The sequence below is a fragment of the Callorhinus ursinus genome, unplaced genomic scaffold (genome assembly GCF_003265705.2).
Source record: "Callorhinus ursinus isolate GAN/ISIS: 27379988/994484 unplaced genomic scaffold, GSC_fseal_2.0 scaffold5, whole genome shotgun sequence".
NCBI lineage: Eukaryota > Metazoa > Chordata > Mammalia > Carnivora > Otariidae > Callorhinus > Callorhinus ursinus.
Window position 1 is genome coordinate 62645461 of NW_027397067.1, and position 15663 is coordinate 62661123.

Consider the following 15663-nt stretch of genomic DNA (forward strand, 5'->3'; position numbering starts at 1 on the left):
ACATTTCATGGGAGGCATTTTACTTTCCGTAACCGTATTTTGTAAAAACCCCCATACCAGAGATGCCCTTTGAGGTACTCTGACATCACAGGAATGTGGTAGGTGTGGAGTTTGGAACATGCCTATGACTCACATTTATTGAGCTGGTAAAATTCTACTTTGATCTGCCAATCAAAACTCAAAGCAGCTTTCGTTTCAAATTTGAAAATAATATAGTTCAACAAAACTCTAGATTTTCCCCTTATAAACTGCTGCTCCAGTTATAGTTTGTGACATATGATTAGACTGTTTAAAATGCTGGCAAATGGTTAATGAAATAAGAGAAATGGATCAACAACATATGTTCACCTTAAACCATCTGTCCATGATTTCACCCATGACTAACTGGTTATGAGATAAGATTAAATTAGGTTATTTCTGTGGGTTTATCGAGAGTCACAAACTCAGGTCCTACAGGGGCTGTACAAGATGACATAAATAAATCCAGTGGAACTGGTGGGGATCCTAGTACTGAATACAGCTTATTCTTCTAAAGGAACCAGCTTCCCTCCTCTACACTCCCCTCCCTATGCCCCCCCCCCGCCGCCCCACAATGCACTGCTATGTTTGCTACAGAGGATCCAATATCACGGCATGCTCTGATATTTCAGGAGAAGTCAGAAACATGGAACTTTATGATATATTTTCATATTTTTAAATATTGGCAACTAATCAATTTTTAGCCCAAGTTTTAAGTTACACAAAACAGTCTACTAGCCAAAAAAAAAAAAAAAAAGTGAAATTTTCATTTCTCATCTCTGGGGAAAAGTTCTGAAGATTCTAACCATGCCGAATGTCATTAGGATACAGTGACATCAAAGTCAAGGTCTCCCATTTATACTTCAGTCAATTCAGCTCAATTACAGGAATTTGTTCAATGTTTGCTATTCGTCAGGTTAATAAACTAGTTACGTATTCAGAGTTTTGAGAATGTGGCATATGATATTTTGAAGGCAAGTCAGTTTAATAAAAATTATAAAGCAGGACACGATATCAAAACCAGTAACCTTGGGTGGAATGCCAACCAGTCAAAAGCATGAGGCATAAGAACCTAGGAACGACTGGAGGAAAAGAAAGGGATAAGCCGAGAAGAGAGGGTATGCACTGCAAGCATTGCTTACAGGCAAGTGGCAGTGGGATCTGCGTTCCGATTTGTTCTAGGGGGCCAAAGTAGGAATATTTATTGAGTGTAGTAAGTACTACTACTACTACTACTACTACTATTATTATTAAAGCATTTCTTTTAATGACTCATCTTTGCTGCCAATGCTTCCGAAAGAAGACGACAGAGTATCTAAGGCACCACACACCTAATTAGATTTACTGTAAAACTTACTTAAATTTGTGAAGCCCTTTGTGCTTTATAAATACCCTCACACATCATTTCTCATTTGATCCTGATGAACTTTGTGCGGTAGGAAGGGAAGACGTTTTTACTGCCATTTTCCCAATGAGCCTACTGAGCCCAAGGAAGCTAAGCAATTTACCAAAGTCAACTCATTTGGGAGAAAAGCAGACTCCAGCCTGCTGATCAAAACTGCCAAGCCAGTGTTCTTTCCAGCCTGTTTACTGCTCGTATGAAATGGAAGCTCATCCACGATTCTCTCATGATAGCAGGAACTCAACTAATCTCTCTTGATTACTTTCCAAAGCTAAACAGTAGAGGTAATTAACAGAGATACTGGGGCTTTGGAAACTTACCTTACAAATTTGGTGTTCACTGGTTTATTTTTGAAATCATACATGTCTATACCTGGCATGAGTGTTGGGGAGGTGACTCAGTAGAGCCTCACTCTAGTTCAGCAGATGGCTACAGATACAGGGAAAGCAAAGCAGATATATGAAAATGAAGGTTTGCTCAAAATAAAAATAAGGAAATAATTTATTTGCTCCATGAAATTCATGAGAATTCCCTTGAATGATTAGCATTTAAAATCAATTTTATTCTCAAAAAGTTAAATTTAAACTCAACTTTTCAGGGATACATCGGTGTACCTCTCAAGGACTACATAAAGTTTTCAAGGGAAGAAAATAAATACATTTACAACCTCACAGCCCTGCCTTCCCAAAGCAACACATTCCATACCTAGGTAAGAAGAAATATCTTATGTCCAGAGTTCTTGCCCAAACACTGTGGAAAGGTGTATACCCAGTATTGAGACAGATATAACAGACATTGATCACACTTTGCACAACTCACCCACAAAAACTGTTGGCACTAAAATTATATATATATATATATATATATATATATATATATATAGAGAGAGAGAGAGAGAGAGAGAGAGAGAGTCCTGCTTAGATTTATGCTAACCATAAACCATAACCATATGGGCTGATTTGTTATTAACCAACTCATTTTCACCTTTCTGGACTGCATAATTTGAGACAAAGAGGTATTTATTGAATAGGAAAGATTAATTAAATAACAGCACCCACTGCATCATTAATAGATTGAGAGTGAACATCTGTAGGTATTTTTTCTAAGAAGAAAATCATGATGATAGCATTCCATGTAGTACCCTGCAACTTTAAGTGTATCACTTTAAAAGTAAAAAATCTAGATCCCATGTCATGATGTTGTCAATTCCAATGTCAACTGTGCCACTTATTAGCCCTATTAGGGGAAAATTTCCATGCTCTAAACCTTGTTTTCCTAATCTGTATAGTTCCTCCTCACAGAGTACGGTGACAATTAAAGAGGTAATGTGTAATGAGGTAAGAAACAGGGTACCAGCCAGACACATTATATGGGGACAATAAAACTTAACCATTACTACCAGCTACCTGTTGAAAAGAAACGTCATATTTTAAGATATAGGGTTTCTCCTACTCTCCAAAAGTAGAGCATTCCTATGAAACCTTTTGCAAACTGAAATGATGTGAAGCAAAGAAACAATTACCATGAATTTATATGGAACATTTTTGAGTGTTCCCACCCCGCCCCCCCCCAAAATCACCTCTCTTAGGCTTTTCTGATACCTTAGGACACATCTTGCTAATGATGCACGAAATAAATCGAGGTAAAGCACAGATGCTCACAGACACAGGTCAGAACTCTGGCAGTTGATGCTGGGACACTGAGTGTAGGTCCTGGGGAAGGAGCTTGGTGGGGTGACTGTGGCTACTTGGGGTGGAGCTACCTCTAACACAGCTGCTGCCAAACCAACCCTGAACCCTATGGTCACTTTCGGGCTATTTTCCCATAAAAGTGAAAATTCTCTTCAGATGTCTTTCAGTTAGTGAAAGCAGGTACCAGTGCAGGTCTTCTGTAAAAGCGAAGTGGCGTAATGTGAACTTACATACAAAAACGTCCTTAAGTGAGAAACTATGTGTATCTAGCATATACAGTATATGTATGTATATATGAATAGGCTGTATATGTGTCTCTCTGTGTGTATACACAGACAGGTCACTTTTTTTATCCCCATTTCTAGATAAAATTTTCATGTTCAGGGCAGTGAATAAATCTGTCAAAAGATGCGCTGCTGGTTAGAATTAGCGTTGAGAGTGATTTTAAAACCATTCCTACTTTTTCTAAGATGCAGTTCATCTGAACTCATGCTTAACACATAAAAAGTAACTATTTTTTTAAGCTTAAAAATTAAACCATCAACTTGCACCACCCTGAGGTTGTAAGACCTTCATAATCTAGCTGGTAAAATTTGAGGGGAAAAAAAGAAGAAGGAAGATGAAAGGAGAGGAACCATTTGCCACTGATATTGTATACACAAATCTTGTTATGAATATAGGAATTTTTTTCACTGCACTCCTAATACATAGTCATGCAATTTATATTTGAAGGTTTTTGGTAATTTGTTAACCCCATTAGAGAGATTGTCCTGATGGTGAACTAAAATATGCTTCCTTCTAATTCCCACCCATTGTCCTTTTCTGCTCTCTGCTCTTTATAACTCTGAGAGTTCTGGCCCAGAGACAAGCTGGAACCAGCTCTTAATGAAAGTACGGATCGAGGCAGGGAGAACTGTCCTCATTATGGCACTGACTACTAAGATGGATATCCGGTTTTTTGTTTTGTTTTGTTTGCTTTTTTAAAAGATTTTATTTATTTATTTGTCAGAGAGAGAGTGAGAGAGAGCACAAGTAGGGGGAGAGGCAGGCTCCCCATTGAGCAAGAAGCCTGTTGCGGGGCTCCATCCCAGGACCCCGGGATCATGACCTGAGCTAAAGGCAGACGCCTAACCGACTGAGCCATCCAGGCATCCCAGATATCCAGTTTATACGTTTCTCTAAACCTAGATGGTATGCCCCACATCCAATGAATTCAAATTTTGTTGATGAGGCATGAGAGGCACAGATGTAGAGTATGAATGGTATTCAAAGTCATCTGGGGCATCTCAATCATAAAAAATCTATTTATTAGGAAAGTATATGGTGGACAGGGTTCAACCCCCAGAGAGGAGGCTGTTAAAAGGTAGATGGTTTGATAATCCCTCTTTGAAAGGGTTCAGGGCAGGTGTCCGGTGCTAGTGGGAGAATGAAGTCAAAATCTGAGTCCATGTGCATCAAGCCTACATGATGAGCAATTGGCTTGGGTGGATAAGAGAGTTCATTAATTCATTAAATATATTTGTGGAGCACTGGATATGTGTTACGTGGCACCATGATAAGAGCTGGAGACACATTGGAAAATAAGTTGAATCAGGTTTCTAGACTCATGGGCAGAACTCCCCTCAGGCTCACTGAACATCAAGCTTACCACACTGAAGCCCAAGATTTATTCCATTATCAAGGATGGAATGCATAAACCTGTCCTATTTTTATATGTACTTTCTCTTCAACATAACACCTCTTCAAAGACGTATTGAGATAAGTTGAACAAGGAAATTTTTTGTAATAGTACCACACTACCCTTTCTCAAAGAGCAACATAGACGCCTCTCTTTGAATACAGGTACACATTGGCTCATTTTGATGTGAACAAAAAGTTCTTACATCAGTGTGTATACTCAGCCACACCATTTTCTAACAAAGATAGAATATATCCTTGTGGTTGTGCATAAATGAGCATTGACACCTGGTAAATGTCCTCTTGCCTTATTTTTTCCTGGCGACCCACACCAGACGTTCAGTGAAACTCAGATTTCCCCCAGATTGTCACTTTCATCGTAAAATAAGAACAGACAGGAGGAAGGGAGGAGAAGTGAGTCAGCCATTTTACAATTTATTAAAATGTGAGTACAGCAACCCCAAATTAATCACCATGTTGGCCTCTGCATTTGGGAGATCATGGAGATTAATGTGTGTCCATACAATTTTAAAGCTATATAACCCTTTGGCATTTGTATTTTTCTTTTCACATTATAACCCTGAAGCAGACTAATTTGTCAATAGTTACCACTTATTCTTTGTGTAAACCTGGTTGGTGGGCCCGCGGGAGAGGGGAGGGAGACAAGGACCTGAGGACTGTGTACAATCAACTCCTGCATATATTGATAGAATGTCAGCCCCAGGGAAGAGTACTCATAAGCTTTCCCACAATGTGTGAAAATCACAGGCAGGCACAGGGACATTTTCTGTCTTGAGAAAATAAGGTAAGAAGAGATGTAATCGCAAACACATTTAACTTAAATCCAATAAAGTCTAGATGGATATTTTTACTCAGTATGGTCAGCATAACATAGAATTATGGGAGACTCTTCCCATAGCGGATCACAATTTCACAGGGATATTTCCTAAATCAACTTGGAGAAGGTGATTCTGGAGAAGGCTACCAGGAGAAACATAAGTGTTTTATAAGTGGATGCTTTCTGGGGATGTTTATGTTTAAAAACATTTTTCCCCAATTCCCTATTTTGTATGATCTTATCTTTGAACTTCGGATGGATCTTGGTGCTTCTCAGGGACACAACCCCCAGGATGGATGAGGATTTCTGTACTGGCACTTACAAGCACCATAATTCTCCCTTCCACAGAATAGGGATATTCTCTTTGCCCTAAAGGACCTTAGGACTTAAAGAATAGAGTGAGCAAACACAAGAGGCTATTTCCAATTTTGGTCTCTACATCTGAGAACAAGGAGATAAGTTGATAGATCCAAAACTACATACTGAGACACTAAAATAAAGTATCAAAGAGCACAGTTTTTAAAGAAGCTTGAAAATATTCCTTCTGGGTTTCCTAACACCAAACAGCTATACATAGGGAGATTTTATAAAAAGAGTAAGGAAGGAGGTAAATATATATGTTTGTATCCCCACCTTTGAAAGTGCAAAAGGAAAAATAGCTAAACTCTTCTTTTTTCAGATACTCCCTTATTGGGAATGGGATGGGACATGATACTGCTGCTTGTCTTTCAAAATGTTGTGTTACGTTTCCCTCATTCTTACATTTTCAAAATTTCAGTAGCTTGATCTGCACTAGTGCTCTTGCCTCATTGATTCATACCACTATGAAATATCAAGATAGTATTTACAGGGTGAAATTATACACAGTAAGGAATGTGCTCTTCTAATCACCACAAATAGGCCCTCAGATCCATATGGACAAAAATTACATGATATTTGGGTCCTAGTATGCAAACTCCTTATACTAGAAATACTTACTGTTAAATTGTCTGCAAGTACTCCTAAATAATTTGCTATGCTTGGGTTTCTAAAACGTCCCTGCATTTAACAATCCTTATGTCCCATTATTTCCTGGGAATTCCTAGCCATGATTGTTGGAAAATATCCTCATCCTTTGCTGAAATATAATTACTGCATAGCTATTGGGATTATGGGTCCTTAGTTCCTTCACTCTTAATATGGTTTTTTTCCACTGGTACCCAATGATGATGAATTTGTCGGCATGAAGTCATCCAGGAACTTAGCAGAAGTCTCCGGAGTATGATGGAGGCAGAAGACAAAGTACAGTTGGGTTGATGGGGAAATGGGCTGTAAGAAGATAGAGATGGCATATAGAGAAAACATCCCAATATACAGAATTCCAGAAACTAGATCATTTTTTAAAGTGCCATGTGAGAGGCATGTTTTAATTTAAAACCATGGGATTTAACAGAAGAGGAAAGTCATACCTTGTGATGGGAAATATTTTCAGGAAGCTTTCCTGTAAAGGAGAGTTAAAGCAACAAGATCAAGAGTGGTGGTCAGACATTGTCAATCAAAATATTGGTAATAACTGATATAATTTGAGTGTAATGCTAAGCATTTGACATGTGGCTTTAATTTAATCCACAAATCGCCCCTATGTGGTACATACTATTATAATCTCTGTTTTGCCCATGAGTAAATTGAGGCACAAAGACTAAGTAACGTTCCTAAAGTCACCCTGCTGGGATTTCAAGGCAGGCAGTCCAGTCCAGTGTTTGCATTATTAACCACTGCACTAGTCCGTCTCACCTTGGGATCATGGGCATGTTTGGAAGGTCCAGAGTTTCTGTCTTGCTACTCGTGTTCTATGTGACTGCTCACAACTCACTTAACTTTTCTAAGCTTGTTATCTGTGTAAAATGCACATATTGTTGGACGCATGGAAAAGAGGGAAAACTACAAAAACACGACTGTTTCACAACACTTCTATCAGTCATGAATAGGTTGGAAGCATAGGAATATTTCATCCATTCTCCAAAGGGAATAAATAGATAATTTCAAGAATTCTGAAGACAACTCTTTTTTTTCTGTCCCTCAGAAGGCAAGGAAAAATATCGCTTCACATAAAGGAGGAGATTCTAATGGAGATAGAGTGTTCCAGGGGGATCTGGTTGAAAACACTTGAAGTCAAACATGAAGTTTCTGAAAAGAACCTTGAGGAGCAATTGCTCTGACCGAGAGAAGGAAAAATGACATAATTAGGGCCCGCTAGGCTAAAGTGATGTGATCCAGGGATGGAGTGTGACAGGAAGATGTAGAGCACAGGATCATCCTATAGGACACCGCCAGTCCCTCTGGAGGCAAGCATGGCCTGTGGGTCCCACGAGGTAAGGACGTCAAGTCCTCTGTTTAGAATTATGAAAGCATTCATGTCTCTCTGCTGTAGAGATAGTATTCTCGACTGAACAAGCAACTCCCCAGAACTTTTAAATGACTCCTATTTTCCTCTCTTATTATTGTGAAGTATGTAACAGGATATGCTGTGTTTAGTTAATTTTAAGAATGAAATATCATGTATTCCATGATGGCAACAATTTTTTAACTTTTGCAGGTATACGGTCACTTAAGTCTTGTGTCCAATCCTATCTCCCACTCTTAGAGTCCTATAGAATAGAGCCACAAATTCATAATATAATGTATTATCAAACATAGATATTTGATGAATGAATATGCACTCTTTGCAATACGACTTCGGCCCACCTTTTGAAGCCCCTCCTTTTGCTACCCACTTCCAGGTGCATACCTCCAAGTCTACACATGTGCTAGAAATTTCCACAACAGGTTCATCTCTCTGATTTGTGTATTTTGCCTGTATGTATAATTCCCTGTTGTCTGTGCTGCAACCTCTCATTCATCCAATGAAATGTGGCTCACAGTCTCAGCCTCCCAAAGGCCCCCAGGGCTTCTCCCTCTGTTCCATAGGCTCAGCTCTCCATATTCCTGTCATGGCATCTTCTGTTGAGGACAGGGATTAAAGACAAAGGCAACGTGTCCAGGATACAACAAGTAACCAGGGCATGCTTGTTCAATAATTACCTTATAAGTGGCGATTCCAGGAATGGACTTCAAGGTGTCCTGGTGCCCCCTGGTCCTACTAAGTTCAGGGCAGCACTCTAGGAACCAGAGGTGTTTTAATCAAGGTCCTTGCAGGAGAGAGATGACGCACATTAATGAGGTAATTGAGAAGACTCAAAAGGGAAACCTTATACAGAGGTGTAGGTGGAATTAAGGGAAACCATCAAGGGGTCTTGACGCATGTAGGGCAGAAAGTGCAGGGCCTGTAGGGCCAGTGGGAGGGACAGGTTACCAGACCCAGAGAGAGCCCCATGTGAGAGCCACCTGACGGGACCTATGACCTCAGCAGTGAGGGAACAACCTGCTACTGCGACCCCAGAGAAGCCAGGAGGTCATTATCTGACTCAGGTCTCCCACTGCTCTCTGTTCTCTCACAAGGGCTTCCCCTTGGCCAATCCTAATTGGAAGCCGGAGAAGAAAGGATCCAGTTTTTGGAAGCTGTAAAATTCAGCCCCCTGAGGCTTCCAACATGGTGGAACCACACAGAGATGGAACTGAAGGTCAAACAAAGATATTCAGCACAGAAAGTGGAGTCCAAACTCTCTCCTTCAGCAAGCAGAGTCTGATGAGGGCTTATTCTGGGAACGAGGATGCGATGAAGAAGTTGGAAGAGCTTCAGTGTTAGAAAGGCAACAAACAGCGGACAGCCAGGATTAATATGGGCGGTCCTAATAAAGTATCAGAGTAAAGAGCCAGGCAGAAAGGTGGAAACCAGATATGAGGCAATGGGACAAGAACCCAGAATTGAACAGGAGCGTTTTAATGAAAAATAGAAGGTGTGACCAGGAGAAATTCTCTAAAACAACACGGTTGTAGCGCCTTTTTTCAAAATATATACAGATTTATTCATAGGTGAAGAAGGATCTGGTAGGACTGCAGAGCTTGTTTTGGCAGGTAAAAAGAGGACTAAGATATGACTCCTAACTTTAGGAACTCTCTAAATTCCTAAAGCCAAAGGGGCCAGACATAATCTAAGACTGCTGTCCCCGCCTTGGCAGATCCTGGCATCTCAGGCCTATTAGGTCTCTCCTGCGACCCAAATCCTTCAGAACTATTTTTGAAGATATCCACAAGACTCTGAAATTCTTTGACATCACAGCCATCATGCTTATAAAGTGGAGATATATATGTATATGTGCGTATATAACATAAAATACAATAATATAATAAATTATTAATATTATATATCAATAATTAATTAATCACACCATTATAACCATTAATTGATATTATTAATTATGTGTTAATTATAATATGATTATATGCTATATTTATAAATATAAAATAAGTATAATTATAATTAAGTATAGCATTAAATATAATTATAACATATGTAATTATATTCTTATATACCTCAAAAAAATTACCAGTAAGTTGGGTTTTTTTAAAGCCTATTCGCATTCTAATAAAATCTCAACACCTAGGACATGACTCAAGATTTTACTTTCAATCACAGTCAGCTCAACCAAGAAAAAGGCCATTTGGAAAAGTAATGGCTACTTTAGAACTACATATCCCTTGTTCCCTCTGCACCACCGGTTCTTGTAGATTCCCTTTTGTGCTGCTTTAGCCCAGAATCTTTTAATGGGAAGAAACAGAAACTCAACTCAGACTAACTGAAGCAGGGAAAGAAAGGAGGAAACACAGGGCTGCAGCTGGACTGTGGCTCATCTAGATCTGAGCCCCGAAAAGGCTCGGCCTTCCCTGGGTTCTCTTTGTTGGGCTCCTTTCTACAGACTCATCCCAGGATAGGAAAGAGTCAACCCAAATCCCCATTCTTCCACTTCACCAGCTCCAAAAAAATTATGGAGTGCCCCTCTGTCTGTGACACAATGTCCTGTTGTTGTCCCCGAGTAGCTCGGTCTTGGTCTGGTGCCACCACTGTGGCAGGAGCGTGCGTGAGACGCGGGCAGGCTGGAGGTAGTAAGGAATCATGAACTCATGGAATCTCTTTCTCTGTGCCTCTCTTTTTCTTCCCATCTTTCTATCCATACATCCACCCACTGATCTACCTGTAAAGAAATATACCTTTGTTTGGAGTAGTAGCGTCTTGAATTATGTTAACTTGAATTGAATTGAAGGGCTTAATGAGAGAAAGGGAAATAAATGAAAAAGGATAAAGAGCAGAGGGAGTCCTGTTTCTCCACCTTCTTTCTGCCAGGAGACATTACACATCCCAATTACTTGCAACATTCACCCCTCAGAAGTCCTAGACCTGAAATTGCTCTTCTTTCCAGTGGCCTAAGACCACCAGGATTTCAGATCTAAATATCAAGAAGCATGAAAACCCATTTTGTTAAATTGCAGGATGCCTCCTACACCCCTTCTCTCCTTCTGTTCCCTCTCACCTCCCAGCTTCTCGGCTAACTCAGACTCACAAACTCGTCCCTGCCAAGTGATTCAGCCCCGGGCAAGTGAAGCCTGTTGATGAGGCAAAAATAAATTTATTTGTAGTTCTAGATCTTATCTCAAAAATTCATCTAAATGTTCCAATCTAATCCACAGTACAACGTGTTTGTTTTAATGTGAAACAATGCATCTACCAGTCATTTAAGTAAAACTGGTAGTAGAGAAATACCCCCCCATATTTCTTCTTTGCAGGACACCTCTCCATCCCCGGCACACTGCTCTGAATACCTAAATCCAACAGGCAAGGTTCTGCTTACTCTCTCACAAAGAAACTAAACTTGGGTAAGCCCATAGGGATATAACTGCCAGTCAGAAATCAATACTATTGTTCCAGTGTCACTTTCATATTCATTGAAATTTCAGTTTCCCTAAGTGTTTTGACAATTACTAGAAATTTCCCAAATGAGGAAATAGCAATTATAGTTTTTCAAAAAGCAACGGCCATGAGATATTTGAAATTATTGTGATGTCCATGGTGATCTTGTTGTCTATTATTCTTTTTATCAGGTTGGCATTTTTGAGATGAAAAGAGCTTTTTTAAATGACTTATGCGGAGATATTTCTGTGAAACTGACACATTGTACCTGGCCATAGAACAGGGCCAGCAGCCAATTTGAGGACGTGAAGTTGTTAAGGCTGCAAGAATAAGTGTGTGTGCCCTTTTGTTCTGCTGACCCACACTCTTGTTCCACTCCTAGGGGGTATGGATTTGACCATTTTTTTCTACCACCCCTGCTTCTCTCTGCAGGGAAGTTCCTCATTGTTCCTTATGCTCCTTGGACACAATCTGATGTGGGTGTTAGAGACCACGCCTTCTTTTGGAGTTTTATAACCTTTGAAGTCTGATTCTTTTCTTGAGTGTTTTCTAAAATCTCATCTTTAATTATTTGGCATCTTCTAACACAGCAAGACCCCAATTTCCAGAATCTATTCTCTTTCAATTTTATTTACATGCTAGCCAGCTCTTTTCTGACTTTTTTTTTTTTTCTTTTGGTAATAACCTTGCCAAGGCAGCTAATAGACACAAGTTCTCTTATCCTATTCATACACTTCTTCTAAAAGTACAAGTTAAAGATACTTACTTTGTCTCCCAAGCTACTAAAGGCAACAGTTTTCCCAGCTGCTCTTCCACAGTATAAAACGGATAACCAGTTTCTTATATATCCTCATCTCTCATATTGACCTTATTGTTGCCTAACAATGAGGCCAATGTCATATATTGTTGTTTTACTTTAAAGCAGTCTGATTCAAAAGACCAATTATTTGCTGGCACACACTAAGCTACGTCTTAGTGGATAATATACCCTTAAATCATAATGCCATCAAAATTTATTTCTTACTCATGTCACAGTTGAAAATAGGTCGGGCAGCCCTTTGCCATCTTGTAGTGGTCCCCTGAGGAGGCCCTGGCTTCCTAAGCTGTCAGAGAAGAGCTGGAGGACTGTATCGGGTGATTTCAAAGGCCATGCCTGGAAAGGGGTTACATCATTATTGCCTACATTCCTCAGGTCAGAACTCAGTTATTGGGCCACATCTAGTTGCAGGACAATCTAGGAAATGCAGCCTTTCTGTGTGACCTAAAAGAGGAAGTGTAGTAAACACATGACTTTTTCTCTGCTATCGGCAACTACAAGCTGGTAGTTAAGTGTATAGGGTCTGACTTCAACATGTATTGGCCATTGAGCAAGTTATTTAACCTTGGTGTTCTTCCGTTTCCTTCTCTGTAAAATGAGGATAATAAAAGGATAACTACATTGGGGGGTCATAAGTTTACATATATATATATATATATATATATATATATATAAAATAATCTGAATAAGCCTGGCACACAGCACTGTATAAGGTTATATAAGTGTTAGATAGCAAATTGTTAATATTCATTACAGACACACTGGGATAATTAGCAAATGTGCCATTTTATAGAAAGTCTATTTGATTAGGAAGCCAGACATTTTAAAATCCTAGCCCACATGGCTCTAAAGCCAAAATAGTGCATACCTTCATGACCCATTTTGTGTCCTTTTACTTTAGCTCATTTCAGTTTTGCAGGATTTATTTTAGACTGTGTGCTAAACCAATAGGATGAGACATTAGTGAAAGGTCTCACTCAAGGAATATTCTTTCTAAACATTCTAGAGGAATTATCTCATTAACGACTGCCAAATTTACCAAGAAGTGAGTCTGTATAAGAAAAGATTGTCTTTCATTCATAAAATAATTTTTTCATGTATCAAAACTTAAATAAGCATTTAGTATGTGCCAGACACTGAGTTAAAAAAGCTGTAAATAATGGATATTTGCTATGGCAGTGGAAGGAGATTGTGCATCTTTGGAGTAGCTTTTATTATTATCTACATTTTTATAAAGAAGAATGTGGAGTTTGAAGAACCAATGGTGCTCTACATTCTCCACTTACTATAGGAAAAGAGTTAAGATTTGCATCCAGGACTGTCCTGAGTCAGGAGCCATTCTCTTCACTCCTCCAGCATGTTAGCCAGAACACTGGCAGGAAACAGCCAGTATGTTCAAAATGGGGTAAGTCAAGGTGAGTTCTAAAAAGGGACTACAAATAAGAATGTGGGCCAAGTACGAGGAGACACCAGGGATAATGTAGTACAAAAGGGCTGGTAAAATCTGATGACAGTTCCTACCTGGAGGTGTGCCAGGAAAAGAGAAGGAGTAGTTACCAGGAGCCAGAGAGAGAAGGCTACCTGTCAGAAAATGGGAATTTTGGTCCAGGAGTGTAGTCAACCTAATTTGATCCCACCGGGAAGGAACCGGGGCAAGAAATACTCAATACCCCCCTCACTCTGATCTCCTGCCAGTGATTCTCACTGACCAAAACAAGCAGAAGTCAGAGATCAGGGGAGTCCATTGATAAATAAGTCCTTATGAGTCAGCCTCCCAAAGAACTGAAGAAGATGGGAAAAAGAAATGAGTGAATTTGAGGGGGGGCACCAGAAGGTATCACAGTGAAAAATGGAGGAAAATGAGTCTGAGTGGAAAACAAGATGGCCAAAGTAACCACTTTAAAATCCATGCACGCACGTAATTATACAGCACTTAAAAAACTGTATTAGCCAAGATTTTACAATGTTTTTAACCAAATTTTCACATAAACAACTCTCCTTTACTATGAATATTACTTCAGTCTGTTAATATTTAATTATTTTATTATAGTAATAGGTGAACTGGCGAAACCAGGTTCAGGCACAAACACATTACACATTTGACTCCCAGTAAGCACAGATATCAACGGCTAATAGCTGAAGCATGCAGACATAACACAGGTGCCTAGTCTCTGCAGGAATTTAGTGGCCAGAGGAATGGGTCATTGTGGTTTACGAAGTGAGGAGGTACATCTGTAAAACCAGCAAATCAGAGTTAAAGGGCAGAAAAGAGAGCTTCCGTGAAGTTCTGTGCTGAGCATCTGACTATTTTGCTTGGAACCTTAATGGAGAAATATGTGTCCATCTAGAATATTCTAGAAGTCATTTTTCCGAATCTTTTCTTCCTGGTCGTATCAAAAATCTTCAGTTTCTTATTGAAGCTGTTATTGGTAGTTAACATCTGTGCAGTATTCATGTCTGAAAAGTTCATGGATCAGCATCTCCTCCGTTGCATGCACGGCCCATTTTAACAGACCAGTTTTGCAGGCAACATAAATGATTAATGAATCCTGGGTGGTGAACTAGCAGCTTGTTTGGTGTTTCTGACCCAGGTGCTTTAAAACTCATTACTCGTACTTACTGAAGCTTTTCTAATGGATTTAAAATAGATTTCACTACTGTTAATATGATTCTGCTCTTATGTGATCTTGATTTTCATGTTCCTTGTTTATGTGTTGTTACTAGTCATTGTTATGCACTATCAACAGGCTTCCATTTTTTAAAAAGTCAACCCGCATGCAAGGTGACAGTTTACCATGTTCCATTTAGAAAAGCATTTACTACAAAGTTGTAGGTCTAAACAATGGACATTTGACACAAGATAGCACTTTTTAAATGTAGAATTTGTGAGTTTAATATTACAAACAAAGCCAGGTCTATACTAAAATAGTGCCCTGGTATATATAGTCCCTATAATGGACATCAGTAATTAGCTCAACACTTCTATGTGGTTGTGATCCAGCTAGCAAACATTAATCAGCCTCTTTCTCACCATGGGTGGGGACAAGCGCTAAACTGGCCAATCAGATCAACTTCTTTCTGCAACTACTGTGATTGGTTCAGAAAGAACCATGTGACTCCAGCACAAGGCCAATTACTTTTTTTCAAGGTTTAATATATGGATGATGGGAGAGATTATGAGTCTATTTTCTCTGGGATTAGGAACAATAACGGTTATGGAAACAAGAGCTTTCACAGAAATCTCTCCTTCTTGCATGAAGGAAGCCATCTGCCCTAAGGGAAGAATAGGAATAACTCATAAAAGATAATCACCTAATTAGCACATGAAGGACAAAATATTACCTATCGTGTCCCTTGTGGAGAGTATAAAACCTGCATCTTCTGCATTCCTATATG

The 15663-nt window shown here is 39.4% G+C and overlaps 1 long non-coding RNA gene across 1 annotated transcript; it reads right to left on the reverse strand.

The window, feature by feature from the left end:
- Positions 1-44: 44 nt before the first annotated feature.
- LOC141372761 (uncharacterized) lies at positions 45-2815 on the reverse strand. Its single transcript, XR_012378166.1, has 2 exons — positions 1252-2815; positions 45-1196 (listed from the first exon to the last, which is right to left on the reverse strand). It is a non-coding gene; the product is annotated as an uncharacterized lncRNA (long non-coding RNA).
- Positions 2816-15663: the final 12848 nt, after the last annotated feature.